Source organism: Ursus americanus, chromosome 28 (genome assembly GCF_024610735.1).
Source record: "Ursus americanus isolate L20-20 chromosome 28, mUrsAme1.1.p, whole genome shotgun sequence".
Lineage (NCBI taxonomy): Eukaryota > Metazoa > Chordata > Mammalia > Carnivora > Ursidae > Ursus > Ursus americanus.
The window spans coordinates 39,001,147-39,020,291 of NC_142154.1; positions in this window are offsets into that span (position 1 = coordinate 39,001,147).

Consider the following 19,145-nt stretch of genomic DNA (forward strand, 5'->3'; position numbering starts at 1 on the left):
AACTCGGGTCCAAACCCTATAAAAGACACTGTAGCATCCAATTCCTATGGGATTTGTTACCTCATGCTGGCAGTAAGTCAACAAATCTTTAAGCAGATGTGTTTCCTGTGATCTTTAGATTTCCTTTATCGCAAAGAATAGAAAAAGCTATAAAAGAGAATTGCACACTACACACACACACACACACACACACACTCACTTTTCATCTCTCAGTGTATTTGTGCTTCTATACTGTTTACTGTAATTGACCATAACCACTTATTAATTGGCTATAAAACAGGAAAGTTAGGCAAGACCATATTGTATCTGTATTAATATGACTTTATTAGATCAGTGGTTTGTCTTTAAAAGTGTGCCCTGTTCGACCCATAAATACAGAGAACACACTGATGGTTGCCAGAGGGAAGGACGGTGAGTGGATGGGCAAAATGGGTAAAAGGGAGTGGGGAATACAGGCGTCCAGTTATGGAATGTATAAATTATGAGGATGAAAGGCGCAGCATAAGGAATATAGCCAATGGTGCTCTAATAGCCTTGTGTGGTGACAGAAGGTGGCTACACTTGTGACGAGCGCAGCGTGACATACAGACTGGTCCAACCACCGTGTTGTACGCCCGAAACTAATGTACCATTGTGTGTTCCACAATTAAAAACATTTTTCTAGGGGGCGCCTGGGTGGCTCAGTCCTTAAGCATCTGCCTTCGGCTCAGGGCGTGATCCCGGCGTTCTGGGATCGAGCCCCACATCAGGCTCCTCTGCTGGGAGCCTGCTTCTTCCTCTCCCACTCCCCCTGCTTGCGTTCCCTCTCTCGCTGGCTGTCTCTGTCACATAAATAAATAAAATCTTCAAAAAAAAATTTTTTTTCTAAAGTGTACTCTTTCAAATGCTTTAGAAAGTTGGATGGATATTTCTCTCTGGTTGATCTGCTCAGTCCTGTGAAGTCATTTACTGAAATAAAAAATAATTCCCCCCTTTTTTTAGATTTATTTTTGTTTTAAAAATGACTGCTAACACAGCAACCCATCGAAAAATGGTCATATCAAACCAAAATTGTAAAATCACTACGTACTCAATTACTTGTAAAGCAGATGATGGGAATGTGTGATATTATTTAGAAATGCATAGATTTCATAGTTTATAATGTTAGTTAATTTTAGAATTTATAATCTGTCACACTAGGGGGGATGTGGCCAGTATTCATCCCCTCCTCTCCTCGTGTGTCTGCTTGACCCAAACGATGTACCATTGGCAAACACTCTAGTATGTACACTAAAAAAATGTATAAAAACAGTCATTGCGGTACGGCTTCAATAGTGTATCTGAGGACGAGTACCATCTAATGGTTCTTTATCTTTTTTTCTATTTTTTCCCTGAGTTTCTAGTTTGTTTTTGCTTTTATGTTTTATTAGAAATTTCCCCAATGTGCTTATCCTTTCAGAGTGATCCGGAAGGATCGTTCTTCCATATCTTTATTACCTAATGAAAATCACATTGATCTGTAAACATTCAAGAAGAAAGAAATAATTTTGGCCACAACAGATCAAAGACTTCAAAACGGAGACAAATCCCCTTAGCCCACGGCTTTTTTCTAAGCACTATTAATTTCCCCCATCTGACATCTGCATTAGCATTTCATGCTGTGTCTGATAATGGGGGAGATAGAAGGAATGGTGGCATTTGCATGTCAGTACATCACAAATGAAGCTCAGGCCGGCTACTACCTTCATTAGATAAGCCCTCAGAGGTAACAAGGCTTGTAATTCTGTTATGAATACCGGTCAGGTTATTACTCTAGGTAGATACACACTCACTCGAGGTTTATTGAATTTTAATCTGCTTATGCACTCCCAGCTGTTAGAGTTACAGAATAGGTCTGCATTCACTGAGAGCTGCTGTAAATCTGAGAAAAATAGCCACTCGCAACAGGAAGGACAAGGACCTATTATTTTTAAATGTTGGCATTAAAGCTGAGCCTGGAAGATACTCCTCACTTTAAGTTAAGCCAGAAGCTGAGTCAGCATCTTTGAATCCCAGTGATTTATCACCACTCTAGAGTCTAGAACTAGGACCAGATAACTCCGAAGTGGCCGCAAAGAGTGACTGGGGACTTCCAGAGGCACCCAGCCCGCCTAGCATGAGACTTTCTCACAGCGCACACAGCACACAAGTAATTTTGCTAACATTATCGGACTATGTTCTCAGTTTCAAATAACGTTCTTTGGAAGCATTAAAATCTTTTTTTGAATCAGGCAGACCGAAATCCGTTATTAAAAGTGGCACATCATTAGTAAGTTTTACGTTTTTCTTTACAAAGGAATATTTGAAGTGCAAGACCAAAAGACAAAGGGATGGAATTCTGTTTGAAGAAGAAGAAAGTGGAGACGGGGCGAAGAATTTAAATAAAATCATAAAGCAATTCTGTGAGAACATCGTTTCCAATGCTTTTAAATTTTGGATTTTAAAATTTTGAGGTGAAATACGGGTCCTCTTTTAAATTCTTTGTTGTCGTTGTTATTCGTGACCTTTTCCGTCCACAAAGGACTCGGCTAGGATGTGCTACAAATGGAACTGATACTCAGGAATTGATGGAACACACAGCAGGTGCCTTCTGGGGGCCGGGAAGCGTCCCAGCTGAGGGATATCGAGCTCTCGCCTGTAGAAGCACGTGTCGAATACACAGGTGCTCGTGCGTGCGGCAAAGCCACATCCTACACAGTCAGAATTCTTTGTAATGTCCTAGAGAGCTTTATGGTTTTGTTTTTTTTAATTTAAATTCAGTTAGCCAACGTAGAGGACATCATTAGTTTTTGATGTAGTGTTCAGTGATTCCTTGGTTGGTGTAACACCAGTGCTCATCACATCACGTGCCCTCCTTAATACCCGTCACCTGCTTACCCCCTCCCCCCAGCCCCTCCCTTTCCACAGCCCTCAGTTTGTTTGCCGGAGTCAAGAGTCTCGCATGGCTTGTCTCCCTCCCTGGAGAGCTTCTTAATTCAAGTGTGGCCACCTACTTCAAGTCTCAGCGTGAGTCTCTCCCCAGAGAGCCCTTCCCTGTCTGACCAAGCGTCATAAACTAGGACTCCGCTCTCGTTTATTATGTCAGTTCTCCGTTGCCTTCATGGATGGTATCAACATTCTCAAGTATGTATTTAATTTCAATTTTGCCTTTCATGTTCTGTCTACTCACCGTACTGTAAGTTTCCCAAGACTGGGGGCCCAATCTGTGTCGTTTACCAGTGTAACTTATATTTAGCTCTCTGTCAGCCCCCAAATAAGTTTATTTTGCTTTGACCTAGAGTCTCAACACAATCTTAGTCTTGAGCATGGTATTATATTTTCAATTTGATAATACCATGATGGTTTCTAAGTTAACGTTTACTTTACTTGTATTGAATCCCAACCAGAGCAGGAAGTAAGGAAGCAAGGTAATGTCGGTAAAATGTGTCTACATGCTTTCCCTTTTTATGTATGTATGTATGTATTTAAATATTTTATCTATCCATTTGTCAGAGAGATGGAGCATAAGCAGGGGAGCATCAGGCACAGAGAGGAGCAGGCTCCCTGCTGAGCAAGGAGCCCGATGTGGGACTTGATCCGGGGACCCTGGGATCATGACCTGAGCCGAAGGCAAACCTTAACCGACTGAGCCACCCAGGCGTCCCTGCTTCCTCTTTTTAATAACAAAATAAAAACATTTTATTCCCTATCATGGAATAATCACTTTAGAAAATTTGAAACTACAGAAAAAATGTTTTTGAGCTTTTTGTTTTGAAGTAATTATAGATTCACAGGAAATTGCATAGATGGTACAAAGAGATCTCATGTACCCTTCCACCCGTTTTCCCCAGTTTTTACATTTTCTGTTACCATAGGATAGCATCCAGCTGAGGAAACTGATGCTGGTGCGCTATGTGGGAATAGTTCTCTATCATGTTAATGCGTGTGTAGATTCACGGGACTGACAGCACAACTGAGCCAGAGGACTGTTCTCTTACACCAAAGCTCTCCCTCATGCTACCTCTGTTTGTTTTGTAGTTGAAGCAGGTGGTCAGTCTTTTTTCTACATCATATTGAGATGGATGAACTGGTCTTGAATTGTTAATACAGATTTTTTTTCTGGGTACAAATTAATTTCAGGGGCGCCTGGGTGGCTCAGTCAGTTAAGCATCTTCCTTCAGCTCAGGTCATGATCTCTGGGTCCTGGGATGGGATCAAGCCCAGCATCCGGCTCCCTGCTCAGTGGGGAGCCTGCTTCTCCCTCTCCCTCTGCCCCTCACCCCAACTCGTGCACGCGCTCTCTCCCTCTCGAATAAATAAAATCTTTAAAAAATAATTACATTCTATGCACTGCATAAGAAAGAATTTTTTTAGTCGTAGTTATGCATTGTGAGTACATGATGTTTGCTTTGTTCCCTGGACTCCAACTCTAATAAATATCATAGAAGTTATATACTTCAAACTATAATTATTCCAACTTCAAGAACAAATGAAAATTAGATTTATACGTTATCTGTCTTCTAACTTCGTTATCACTGTCAGGCTCTTCCTTATTCCCAGGAAAACTGCCATTGTTACGGTATTTATTTACAGCCTATTCAAATTCTAACTAGATTCAAATCACTCTTGACATAATTGGAAATATTACAAAATTAGATTTGGGAAGCTATGTATAGATGCCATTGATTTTTTCTGTGTTATTATCTGCTGGGTATTCTGAAAATTTAGCATGAGAACACACTTCTATGGAGATCTGGGTAGTAGAAAGGAAGCCATCTATGGGTAGAAGGGCAAACTTCCTCACAGAGTTTTCAGGGAGGCATCGGACTATGTCACAAATTCTGCAGTTCAAGCCAATTCTGCTTTCAACTGGTTCTTGGCCTGGTGATAACCTTCCATTACAGCCCTTCCTAGAAAAGTAATACAAAAACAGTGACCTATTGATCAAGGAAACTGATAGCACAAAATACACTAAAAAATGCTCCGAGATGAAAATTGATCCTCACTTAGGATCCTAACCAGTGGACCCCAGATGTCCTAGACTTTTAGTTTTAGGTCACATTATAGACACACACACACATACAGATATATGCATTCATATTTATTTTTAATGAATCAGTTAGGGCAACTTTAACCCTTACTAGTCTGACTGCTAGAAATTAGTTCCACTCAAAGTGTCAGCCCACTGTTTCTCAGAGTTATTTAAGGGGTTTTTCATGTGTGCTCAGAACCAGTCTGTCAGCTCCGATCATTGCAATATCCACCCCAATTTTTTCTTTCTGGCTTGTCTACTTCTCTGGATGTAAAGCCACTGGGAAATGCCCAGTAACCACTGCCTGTGTGTGACTCATTTCAGATGCTCTCTAGACCTCAAGTGCCAAGGTTTTTCTTCCCCGGGCATAACTACACTTCTGTGTCCTGAACCCTAAAGAAGTATTTGTTTTACTTTGTTTTGTTTGTTTTAGTTCTAGGATCTTACATATTTTTTTGTGCTAGCTTCTAACCATATCTTACCTGTATGCTTCCCGAGAGCCTCATAAATATCTGGACTTCTCTCCTTTAGCCGCAGAAGCTCAAGTTCAATTCATGAGACCAGACAGGATAGAGACCATAGCTATATCAGTTTCTCCATTGGGTTGTAAGCGAACCTCCTTTAAGTTGCCCCTGGAACCACGTGCACTTGGCATACATGCTAGTTTCTATAGACGGATGGAAGACTATGGTTCTATCTACACTCACAGCATCTGGGACCTTGATCAGCAACCTATTCATTTATGAGTTATTTATTGCGGGGACTCCTATGTCCTAGATGCTAGGTAGGTGATGGAACTTACTTCCATGGAGTTTACATTCTAGAAAGAAAGACCGCATAAACAAGGAAGGAAATGCATGCATTTAAGACTTGGAGGCTATGCAGATGTCAGGGTAAAAATATTCATCAAAAGAGAGCTGGAGGAGGACATGAATAAAGTAGCCAAGGAAAGGTGATCCCTGAGGAAAGATTCGAAAAATGAGCCTGGAAACAACTGAAGAAAGAACATTCTAGGGAGAGGGCAAGGTGCTACAGAGATGAAGTATGGGTGAACTCAAGAACAGAAAGAAAACAGGTGTGCTGGGGGAGGCTTTCCTGAAAAGGAAGTGAAATCAAATTCAGAGAAGAAGGTCAAGTACCATGTTTTCCTGTAAGGAGAAGAGAAATTGAGTAATTGCTGGATTGGGATGTGCTATTTTGGGGGTGGGGGGCTTGTGCACACTTTTAAAGTGGAAGTATGATGATTGGCTAATCCAGTAGAAAGGAAGAGTCTGCTGATTTATGACAGAGCCAAGAGCAGAGGAAGTGGGGAAGAGTGGAAAGGGAGGCAGAGGCATCTGGAGAGATTCACATTGGACAGGAGTCAGAGCGCTTTCCTCATAACAGAAGATAAATACAGACTCAGTAGGTTAGGCTTGGTGAAGGGAAGTGGCGGGGTTCTGCTGAGCTAGCCAAATGCCCTTCGTTATATGAAGATACAAGCAGATGTGATGAGTTACAGTGATCCCTGAGTAGGAGCCAGGTTTGTTTTTTCTTTAATAAAGTCTCATGTCCTTTTTTAGATCAGTATTCCCTGTCACAATTTGAAACATCAACCTATTCTTTAAAAAAAAAAAAAAAAGCTGTGAATTTACTTTTCACCTGGATTTGCTGGATCATTTACCGTGTGTTACAGAGAAAGAGAAGAAGGTCAGTTTTTCAGTCTGGTAGAAATCTTAAATTCCTGGTATGATACGTGAGACTATCTTGGGCCTGTTCTGCTGACACAAATGGTTTGTCTTTCAACTATAAAGTGCCTCCGGTCAGCTAACATTCCTAAAATATTAGCTCCGAGAGAAGGCTGATCAATAGGAGGCAGAGAAAAGGTAAATTTGATATGGAAATAGAATATTATTCAGAATTTCATTTTTAAACTCACATAAAGAAGGCGTTTTCATAAATCTGAGCACTCCTATTAAAAATCGTCAGTGAATCAGAGGAAGTTAGGAGGAAGATGATTATCACCATCTAAGAAACATGGGAAAGTCCATGAAATTGGTTTTATGGACTTCTCTACATGTTTCTTTTACTTATAAACCTTATAATGTATGCTCGTTCTAGAATTAAACTTTGCTGACAGTTGGTAGAAGGATTAGTTGATTTTACGATGACACCTAAGATTTAGAACAGTATATATAACCGTTTCTGTAATAAAGAGGAAGAAGTATATATATAATATGTATTTTGTATTTGTTTACATACTTCTTAGAAAATAATAAAGTAATAAGAACATAGAAAAGTGCCTCCAGAAAGATTATTATATATGTATTATTTCCTCCAGGAAGGGTAACTGAGTAACAGGGAATGAGAGGAATGTTTTCAGTCTTCCATTTTATTCCTCATTATTGATCCATTTGGAAGTGTTACTTGAGTATAAAATTTTGTGAAAAAAAGAAAGAAAGAAAGGAAAGAAAAAGAAAGAGGAAGGAAGGAAGGAAAAAAGAAAGGAAAGAAAGAAAGAAGAAAAAAAAGAAAAAAAGAAGAAAAAAGAAAAAGAAATAGAAATAACACATATTGGTAAATTAGTACCTGCTGTTTATGTAACTATGCTTTAAGTCTATATTCTGCCCCCTCCCCTCCATTTTAGAAATCTTCTGAAGAGTAAATATAATGAACAATATAACTAGACAGTTAAAACCCTTTATTTTAATGCTTGGTTATCTCTTAATTAAATTTTTAACTTTAGAATAGAAAGATATTACTGTGTTCTGTGAAATCAGGAAAGTGTCAAAAATCATACCTCCTCCCGACATCCTCTTTAATAGATAAGCTTAACATTGGTTGCAAATTTTAATAGAGTGGAAAGCCTTCACTATATACTGTCTACATTTAAAGTTTATTTATCTTTCCAAAGAAAGAAGAAGTTCCAAGACTAATGTGCACGGAAGATAAGAAATTTAAGAAATTAGGTTAACTGCTAGTTTATTCAAATTGCTTAACCTGGTGGTTACAACTTATTCCGTTAAAGTTATATATCAGTTTGAGAGTGAATGGTGGTGATAAAAAATTATCCAAAATAACAGAGCTACAGGATATCTGGGCTCTAAAACAATACCACACACCTAAAAATACCGATGTTTGCCTTTTAGGAAGAGGTCAAATTTAAATACACATTTTACGTTATGTTTCAGTCCATCTACTTTACTTGTCACAATAGTGAGAATCTATCACCATAAAGGGTTTATCTCCCAGACGGGCTTTTGTCATGAACCACGGTGTCAAGAGCCTGGAAACATAAGTCATCTCGGTCACCAATGCTTGTTTCTCTACCTTCTCTCTGCCCCACATCTGATCACCACACTCCCCCACCTCAAGAAAAGTATCATTTTCATAACCAATTCCCAGACTATCAGGTCTGTCAAACTTCAGTGGGCACCTGGGTGGCTACGTTGGTTGAGTGTCCAACTCTTGAATTTGGTTCAGGTCATGATGTCAGGGTCGTGGGGTCGAGCCCTGGGTCAGGTTCCACACTCAGTGGGGAGACTGCTTGAGATTCCTCTTCCCCCAACCCCACCACTCTCTCTCTCTAAAATAAATAAATTAAAAAAAACCAACACCTCAACACTCTCCCTCCCCCATCCACAGCTTCTCACCCCCACCATAAACACACGTGCACACATTCACACTTCATTATAAATCGGTACATGCCTTGAGAAACCTTAAGGAATTTAAGATGTGTCATTCTATCTTTTTCAATTTTTTAAAGTTTTATTTATTTAAGTGAACGCTCCACCCAGCATGGAGCTCAAACTCACAACCCTAAGATCAAGAGTCGCATGCTCTTCCGACTGAGCCAGCCAGGCGCCCCAATTTCTGTCATTCTAAATTTCAAGTGGCTGGGGGTCCTGTGGCAAACTGCGCTGGGGCCGCTCTGGTGGGATGGCCGGGGCTGAAGTGGTTGTGGGCCAGGGTGGTCCCCGGGCTCTCTGTGCAGGGAACACAGTGTCAGGGCAGCTGGAGCTGAGGCTGGTGCAAGCTGGAGAGTCTAGGGTGCTGTGTGCAGGGGTGGCTGTCAGGGCAGCTGGAGCTTAGGTGGGCGTGCGCCAGAGTCCTGCTCCCCAGTTGCCCTGACAAGTTGTCTGGAGCCAAAATGATGCAGGCCTGGAGGGTTCGAGGGCGCTCCGTACCAGCCGGAGCTACAGTGAGCACTGAGGGGGTGTGTGTGGCACTGGGGCTGCCCTGGTGGGTGGGCGGGTCTGGCTCGGGCTGCCAGGGGCAGGTAGGGCGCTGAGAGTCAGCTCCTGTCCGCACCACTAGGGTGGAGAGGGAATGGCAACCGTGGTGCTCGCAGCCTCTCTGATCTGGAGAGAGACAAGTTGCAGCGGTTCTCCCCCAGTATGGCAGAGTTCTAGGGCTGAATGGTTTATATTATATTCTACTTAGTCTTGTCAACCTTGGCAGTTTTTCTGTGCCCTGGGGCATCTGGGGCTGGTGTGGGCTAGGGGCCCAGGTCTCTGAGGCAGCAGGCCAGCTATGGCAGACGGAGCCCTGATCCCACCTGCACTCTCAAGGTGGAGGGGAAATGTCATCCCCAGCACTGATCAGCGCCTCCAATCTGGAGAGAGTCGCGTCCCAGCAGACCCCCTGCCATTTGGTAGGGTTCTAGGACTGGTTCCTTTCTATTCTAGTTGCGCTTTTAAACCATGGCTTTTTTTCCTGTGCCCCAGGGTGTCCAGGGCTGGTGTGGGCTAGGGGTCTGGGGCTCTCTGAGGTGGTAGGCCAGCCCTCTGCTCTGTCAAGGTAGAGGGGGAACGTAAACCATGGTGCTCAACAGCCCCTCTGAACTAGAGTGTTCCAGCAGTCCCCCCACAGTTTGGTGGAGTTCTTGGGTTAGATCCTTTATATTTGAATTGCCCTTTAAAATGGCAGCTGTTTTCCTGTGCCCCAGGATAGAAGAATCCACTCACCGTCCCTCAGTACTATCCCTCCCTGCTGCAGTTGGCAGCATCTGGGGGGGGGGTTCCCTTCTTTACTGTTTTTCTGTCTCGCTCTTTTCTGCATGGTCTGTTTCTTGTTGTATGGAAGCAGGATGGTCAGCCCTCAGTTCTTCCTCAGGAGAAACTGCTCTATAGAATAGGTGTAGGTTTGGTGTGTCCGCGGAGGAGGTGAGTTTCGGGTCTTCCAACATCGCCATCTTGGACCAGAACAAAGCCAGGAATTGGCATTTTTTAAAAGTCCTCCTAAAAAGTGATTTTGTGGTAGATGGTTTCAGAATTGTCCTTTGAGGAACTTTGATACATGAATCTCAATGACCAGTTACTGCACACAGAAGAGGTAAGTTCAAGATCCGTAGTTTCTAGTATTTCAGTTGACAACAGCTCTCCTTTGCCTTTCGCCCTCAGTAGTTATCTACAATGACCAAGAGTCATTTCTTTTAGACCCTTACTTGGGAAAAATAGTATTCTAGTTGCATATATGCTGCATGGCCTCAGGTTGAAACTGTTTTCCTCAAAGTCACAGGACCCCATGTCATTCCTCAAACCCACAGAATTCCCTATATTCAGTGCACAGACCATTCCTTTCTTAGCACCCCCACCCTGGAAAATTCTGCAGGCATCTGAGCTCTCCACATGTCTCTGTCCTCTAGCTTCCCTGTAGTTGCTACATCAGAAGATCCCATCTTCCCTGGTGTGAGCAGCTCCCAATTGCTCAGAATCCTGATGCCCCGGGATTATGAACAGCAAGTTTCCAACGGTCAGTGTGGTGTGTGCACTCTCGCCGCAGAGAAGCAGCTGCTCGCACCCCGGCCTTGGGGCCGGTGTATCTTCTCAGACCATGTTTCAGTGGCAAAGAACATTTTCCAATTTTTTTTTAACAGCACAGCTGAAAATAATTTTTTTGAAATAAAATATTACAAAATGCAGTTCCTGGTCAAATGATATATTAAGATACATGTGAGAATATGGTCCCTACACACCCACACACTCCACCCCCATTAGAACTTGAAAATGCACATTCACGTGTTTTAAGCTATGATGTCCTGCAGTATTTTTGTGGTGAGTTTCTGCACAGCCAAAATTTATTTCACACATTTGACAATTTAACCTTTCTTTTCACTGTCGAACATTCCGAGAGTGGTCTATGAAACACTGACAGAGAATTTGAAAACCTGACAGAGAATACTATTCTCATAGCTGAGCAATACTGCCGTTTCTTGGTCATGGGCCAAATGAAAATATCAAATTTAATTAGAAATATGATATTTAGAACATCCCGTGATGATAAATGCAAGACTCTTTAAAACAACAAGCTCACCTGACTTTGGTGTTTCGGAAGTCATTACTGAGTTAGCCCAAGGGGACTGGTTTGTGGGCAGTAGGTCAGATTGCACAACTCAGCAACAAATAAATCAATCAGACAAAAATTGAACTTTTTGTCTTCTTACTATTAGATTATTTCTGTAAAATGAGATCTTCCTCTTTGGATGAGTCAGAGCAGAGCTAGAAAGAGGTGAGTCAATAATATTTATGATATATTCTATGATACATATAATTTTTTTGCATTGTGGAAGAAAAGGTAGAAGGAAAGGGAATGACTTGCTGAGTGCATATTTCGGGGGCAGGCAATGCGCTGTCCATTGAAGGGCTGAGGACAGAGGTGAAAGATGGCAGTTGCTGCTCTCGCTTTAAGTAGCACCAATCATAAGACAAAAAACCAAAAAGAGTATAGTGCTGTGAGGACAACCGTACCTATCAGCATGGGGCGTTGTAGAATCACAGGTCCTTAGAATGCAGGAAATGTCCATTTTGGGGACACCTGACTGGCTCAGTCGGTAGAGCGTGAGAGTCCTGATCTCGGGGTTGTGAGTCTGAGCCCCCTGTTGGGTGTACAGAATACTTAAAATCTTCAGAAAAACAAAATTCTTCATGGATTTGCATAAGTAAATTTTCTTTGTGAGCATTTGTCTTTTTGCTGGGAGTGTGGCATTAAAGTACTGATTTTTATTTTGATTTACATTTATAACTGGTTGAATAATGGAAACTTGTATATGCTCAGATTGTGGGGTGACAGGCATAAAGGGGGACAATAGCTGACGTTAAAATAGAAATAAGGGAGCTGGGGCTCTAGGCCGCAGTGGCAAGACCAGAGTGTTACTGGGAATTGATGGAATTTCTTATGTCATCCTTTCCAAACCCTTGTTAAATCAGTGATGTCATTTCATTTGGTCATTCTGAGAAAATCTTACTTCTTTTCATATCAAAAGTCACTGTCCACGTTTCATGGATTATCCTATGAAATAAAAAGATCTTAGAACTTCAAAGCATCCTAAATCAGGCAGAGCAAGGAAAACAAATAAAACCTTGGCATTTGAAACAAAGACAGGAAATAATTTAGCAATACGGGGCATTACCTTTCCTAAGGAAGAGGGCAATTTGAGAAGTTGTGCTGTCAGGGGCGCGTGCTGAGCATGTGACTTCCTGATGACTTGGGAGTTTTTAATTAATTAAAACTAGTGAGAGAGTGAGGCAGTGGACAATTTTGGTTTCCAGCAGGAGAGCATTAGGGCCAGAAGCATTCCGGGGCCTGTGTCCAACTTCAGAGATTGAGCTGAATAATGATGATGGAGTGTCTGTGACGAGCCAGGTTAACTCATTCTGGCAAGGTCTACCAGCAAGTGAAAACAAATTTCAAGACTGTCTGATGGTGCTACAGGGTTGCAAGAAGCATGGTGCTGGAGGTTTTCAGCAACTTGAGACACTGATAAAAACATTACAATTAATTATTTTGAAATGATTAACACTCGGTAATGGAGAATGTTTTTCGGAGTACGGGTTCAGGACAAACGACCATCTTGTTCTCGTCTCTGACAGAGCTCAATTCGATACTGAGTTCTACCCTTGTATCTTGCAGAGTGGGACATTTAACAAGCGCCTGTGTACTTTCACGTGCGTGAAGTTTGAGAAATTACTGGTGTATATGGACAAATGGGCTCATCACACTGCATGTTTCCATTAGTTTGAATTTTGTTTCTTTTAGTTTTATATCATCAAGAAGTCTAATTACTAAAGGTCTGTATTTTGGACAAAGAACTAGTACACCAGAAGTTTCCGTAGTCGCCTATCAAACATTCTTTCCAATCATTTTAATGCCAGAGATTCATTTTCTCTACTTTCAGCCCAGTTTGGATGAGGAAAAATTGAGAATTCCACTGGAGAGCTTCTGTGATACAAAGACATACATAAGGAGAATCCCTTCCTTTCTCCTTTGAATGGTTAGTGTAAATTGCGGTGCTTGGTGCTTTAGTATTCATCTACGGACATCAAATGAATGTTAGAAAAAGCCAGCGTGGCACAGCGGTTAAGCGTCTGCCTTTGGCTCAGGGCGTGATCCTGGCGTTCTGGGATCGAGCCCCACATCAGGCTCCTCCGCTAGGAGCCTGCTTCTTCCTCTCCCACTCCCCCTGCTTGTGTTCCCTCTCTCGCTGGCTGTCTCTATCTCTGTTGAATAAATAAATAAAAAATCTTAAAAAAAATAAAAAGCCAGGGCAAGGGGCTTACATGACTGAATTAGGTCTAGAACCAACTATTCTGGATTTCTTGTTATGTTATACATTAAGCTTTCACTGTTTGAGCAACCTTTAATTAGAAATACGGCATTTGCAAAGAAAGAACCTCAATCCAAACTGTATTCAATTTATGTATCTCAGATTACCATGGAAAGATGTAAATTGCCTGGTCAGTAGTCTGAATTAAATTTTTCTCTTCTCTGTGGACACTGCTTCACATAGCAAACAAGACACAGAACAGAAACTGGGTAACCTTAACATATTACTCTGATTTTACAGTACAAATCAGTTACCATAACCCTAGATACCAACAGAATATATAAAGTAGAATATAGTAGAATCTTCTTAAAGTAGAATCTTTTTAAAAACCTTCCCAGTAGTAGAGAATGTATACATTAAACTATGCTGACCTAAAACATATAAGTAGAGTCACCTGGGTGGCTCAGTACATTGAGTATCTAACTCTTGGTTTTGGCTCAGGTTATGATCTCAGGATCCTGAGATAGGGTCCCATCCCCCACCCAAGCTTAGTGCTGAGCTTGCTTATGACTCTCCCTCTCTCTCTCCCTCTGCCCCTACCTCCACTCTCAGTCTAGTGCTCTCTCTCCGTGTCTCTTTCACAAATAATTAATTATTAATAAATTTTTTAAAAATAAAAAATATAAATATTTCCAAGGCTTTTCTGACCAGGCAATAATTCAAACGTAATCCTAACACAATACAATTAATTCTGCTCTCAGTTTCTCATTCTCCCCTTTCATCTTAACATCTACACAGCAGACTAAAAATGTCTTCCTTCAAGTATGTAAGTAAACGTAGCAAGTTAGTGAATTATTATAAAGCACACATCCTTGTAATTATCAACCAGGTCAAGAAATTAAATTTTGTCAGTAAATCTGCCCCTTTGGCCCAAAACAATCAGAAGTACTTTGTCTCCCAGAAAAAACAACTAGCTTTTTTACGGTAATCACTTCCTTGTCTTCTTTTTTATTTTGTCACTTTACGGACCACCCAAACATGACAGTTTAGGGCCGTCCATGTTGAAAGTTTGATATGTTCTCCTCTCATTTCATCTTAATTTCTCTCTTCATCCCTTTCATTTCCTTACACTGTATTTACTGAAAAAACTGGGGCAATCGATCTTAGAATTTCCCACAGACTGGATTTTCAGATTGGAGACTCATCGTACAATTCAGCAGTTGATGAGCCCTTTGTATTTCTCGAGAAGCGGCAGCTGGGTCCGAGGACTGGATTAGACTCAGATCCTACCCTTTGGACGGGACTGCAGGCGTTGTTATATTCTTTCTGCAGGAACACTGGCTGTCTGTCTTTCATGGGAGTAGATGTTGACGCTTACTGCATAGGTCCATTAAGGGGTAGGAAAGTGGTGATATTTGAGTCCTATTATTTCTTTGTAACTTATTGGCTGGGAAACCTCTGTGAAGGGACTCCTTCGCTCATCTATCATTTACTTAGAGTTCAAATACAGAGCCAATTGCCAGGTGTTCTCTTTTCTCAGTGTTCAAGATAAAATTTTTCCCTATCTTTCTCCATATGTGACCAGTTACTTTACATTATGACCGTATTTGTTGGATTTATCCAATTCAATTACTATTTTTATAAAAACTCAAGTTGTCCCATCTCTGACCAGTCAGGTTTCTTGAAATTGGCTCTTGAGTCTTTTGGACGTGACCTTGGTAGTCTGATGGCTTCCTTGCTATCTAGTATAACAAAACGTCCCAAGCTTGTATTCATTTTCTATTACTGAGTGGCAAATTCCCACAAATTTGAAGTCTTAAAACAATACACGTGTTTGTATCTCACAGTTCTGTGGTTCAGAAGTCTAGCGTTACATGGCTGGATTCTCTGCTTAGAGCCTTAGGAGGCTGAAATCAAATGTTGAATGAACTACGTTCTTATCTGGAGACTCAAAAGAAGAATTGCTTTGGGCCGCGTGGGTGGCTCAGTCAGTCAAGCGTCTGCTTTGGGCTCAGGTCATGATCCCAGGGTCCTGGGATCGAGTCCTGAGTGGGGCTCCCAGCTCTGCGGGGAGCGTGCTTCTCCCTCTCCATCTGCCCCTCTCCCCTTACTTTCTCTCCCTTTTTCTCTCAAATAAAATCTTTTTTAAAAAAAATTGCTTTCACATTTATTCAGGTCGTTGGCAGATCCAGTTCCTCCATGCGATAGAACTGAGGTGACCATTGTCTTCCTGGCTCTTGACTGGTGGTCCCTCTCAGGTTTTAGGGTCCTTATGCAGGTTCTTTCCACATCATCCCTGCTCTGTCTTCAAGCCAGGAGTCAAAATCTCCCTCATTCTTTGTGAGGGTTTTATTTGTTCGCTTGCTTTTCCCCCCAGCTTTATTGAAGTATAATTGACAAATTAAAATGGTAAGATATTTAAAGTGGAAAATGTGATGATTTGATACATGTCTCCATTGTGCTGTCAATTTCTGATTATTTTACAACCTGCAGGAGAAAGCTCTGTGCTTTTTGATTAGGGCAACTAACCAGAAAAGTCTCCCTATCTTTGGGATTTTAGTTTCATCTGCATATTCCCTCATAGCAGTATCTAGATCCGTTTGGTTAAAGAGGCAGCAGGAATCTGGGGATATACATACACATGCATGTAATACATAATATTACATGTAACCTCATAAGTTTGTAATAGTATTTCTAATTCAAATTCAGGACTATACGATCTTTACTTAATTTGCATATTACATGTGTATTTCCATTCTTCCAACCAGGAATTCTGGTTTTCAAAAACATATGTGATGAAAGGAATTAGAGTTTCTTATAATTACTTATCGCTTTATAACATATTACACACACAAATATTTCAGAATGGCAGTGCTGATAGTAAAACCACTGATAAGCTTGCTAACTGAAAAAAAATGTAAACTTTTAAAACTTAATAATACATCTTGCATATTTTCTGACCATTAACAATAGTTGTGTTGTCTATATTTTCAAATCATATAGCTCTGACTGTACTCCTCTTTTAACGCTTATTTTGTTTTAGTTTTACAAGTAACCTGTTTAAGAACTCCTTTGCCGCTGGTGCAGCTGGGTGGCTCCGTTAAGCGTCTGAGTTGTGGTTTCAGCTGAGGTCATCATCTCAGGGCTGTGAGATGCAGCCCCATGTGGGACTTTGCTCTCAGCAGGGAGTGTGCTTGAAGGTTCACTCCCTCTGCCTTTTCCCCCACTCCCACTCTCTCTCAAATAAATAAATAAATAAATCTTAAAAAAAATAAAAGAGCTCTGGGGCACCTGGGTGGCTCAGTTGGTTAAGTGTCTGCCTTGGGCTCAGGTCGTGATCCCAGGGTCGTGGGATCGAGTCCCACATCAGGCTCCCTGCTCAGCGGGAATCTGCTTCTCCCTCTGCCTGCTGCTCCCCCTGCTTGTGCACTCTCTCTCTCTTTGACAAATAAATAAATAAAATCTTAAAAAAAAAAGAACTCTTCTGATACCTAAAAGAATTTTATAATTCTGTAGAATGTAGGATTTTATAGACTATGTCCAATAATTTTAATAGACTATATCTTGGTGTTGTCCACTTTAAATCAATAGTTTCAAGTATGAAATGTAGTCTTTCATTAAGTAGTTTCAAAGAATGTTTTAAATTTAGAAAATGTTTGTTATTCCTAAATGGAATGATCTGTCTCCATTTTATACATATATATACACTTAAACATATATACATATACATGCATATATATGATGAGGTCGTAGAATATAGGTGAGGTTCAGTGGGGTGGAGTCCGGAGCCGATGACCAAGAAAGAATTCTTGAGGCATCTTTGGTGCAAAATTGGTGGTTTATTAAAGCACGGGGACGGGACCCAGGGGCAGAAAGAGCTGCTTCCCTGGGTTGTGAGAGGTGGCTGACTATATACCTTGGGGTTGGCGGAAGGTAAGGAAAAAAAGGGAGGTTGAGAAAGTATTTTCATATGTTAAAGACTTTCAGGATATTGGAGGCCTTGTATTGTCAAGCCAAGGCTGTCCCTCCCTCTAATCAGGCACTAACGTGAAGACCGTTGGGAGTCTCCCGGAGGAATAATCACAAGTCCTTGTCAGTGGGCTTCAGGTTTAAAAGAAATTTCATTTTATTTACATTTCCTTCTGCCTCCGCCTCCCTCAATTTTATGGAGGGGATGGTAATGTTAGGGCTTCAGGAAACTGAATTATGGGTCTCCGGAAGGTAGGCCTTTGATAAGAAAGCTTCTTCCTTGTAAATCACTAGGACACGTGTAAACTGAGGGAGACCCAGGTCTTCCAGGACTGTGATCTCTGTTAGTTAACTATTTGTTTTTCCTTTCCTTAGCTTTTGGGCAGCCAGGGGTGCCTGAGGAATGTCACGTACGTCCCATGGGGGGGGGGGCTGGGCGTCAGTTTCTGCTTTGTCCTCAGCTTGCCTTCTGTTCCCTCATCATATGCACACATATATACACACCTGCATAAAAACACACACATATATATCACTTTATTTTTGTTCCTTTTAATCTGTTTTTCATTCTTTTTTAATTTAAAGATTTTTCCATCTTTATATTTCTTTGACGGCTATTGGTTATATTTGTTCAATTATTTTTCTTATATTTTTAGTTTTAATTATTTTATTTTATTATTATTATTTTTAAAGATTTTATTTCCAAGCAATCTCTACACCCAATGCGGGGCTGGAACTCACAACTCCGAGATCAAGAAGCGCATGCTCCACTGACCAAGCCAGCCAGGTGCCCCTAAATGTTTGAATTTTTAATTTCTCAGTCTTTCCTGAGTTTTAGCCACTCCTTTCTGAGGTTTTTTTTTTCCTTTTAATTCTTATTAATACTTTTTCTTATGTTTGTCATCCTTTTCCTAGTATCTTTTTGCTCATTTTGTTCTATTCATGAGTGTGTCTTCTGGTGTTCTTTTATTTGTAGAAATGTGTTTTTCATTTTGTTTTTCTTGTTGTAATTATGTATATAGGGTTAGATATTCATACTTTTATTCTTAGTTTTTCTAAACTTTGAGAAGGAGGTTTGGCTCAGGAAAGCATTTCTGACACTATAGCACTCCCTCCCGTCAAGCACGCACATGGCGTTCAAAATATGACAGCTCGCCTTCTGGACTTCCCTCGTTCCGTTCCGCTTCCCTACACGTACCTGGATTTTGTTGCACTCAGCTGCAGTGAATACATAATAGCAAACTGGCGCACACACTGATTCTAAGAACAGGAACTACGTCTTTTGGGTTCAATATAGTATATCCTGCAATTAGCCACTGTCTGGCATATAGGAACTCGGTAAATATCTGTGAAGGTAAGAATAAATGAATGAATGAAAGTATACTAATGCTGAACCTTCCAGTTCCCTCCACCTTGGCCCCACAGAACAGCTGAATTGAGTTGATGGACAAGAGAACCAATCATTGCGCAGACAAGTTTTTAGCTTTTCATTAGGGATGAAACAGCTTCAACCTGTTTCTACTTTTGGCATCTTTCAGATGGGGCCTTAGATTAGGTCAGGTTGGCTACTTTAGGATTTATTCACACAATACTGTGATAGGCGCTGGTATTAAAGATGAAAAAAGA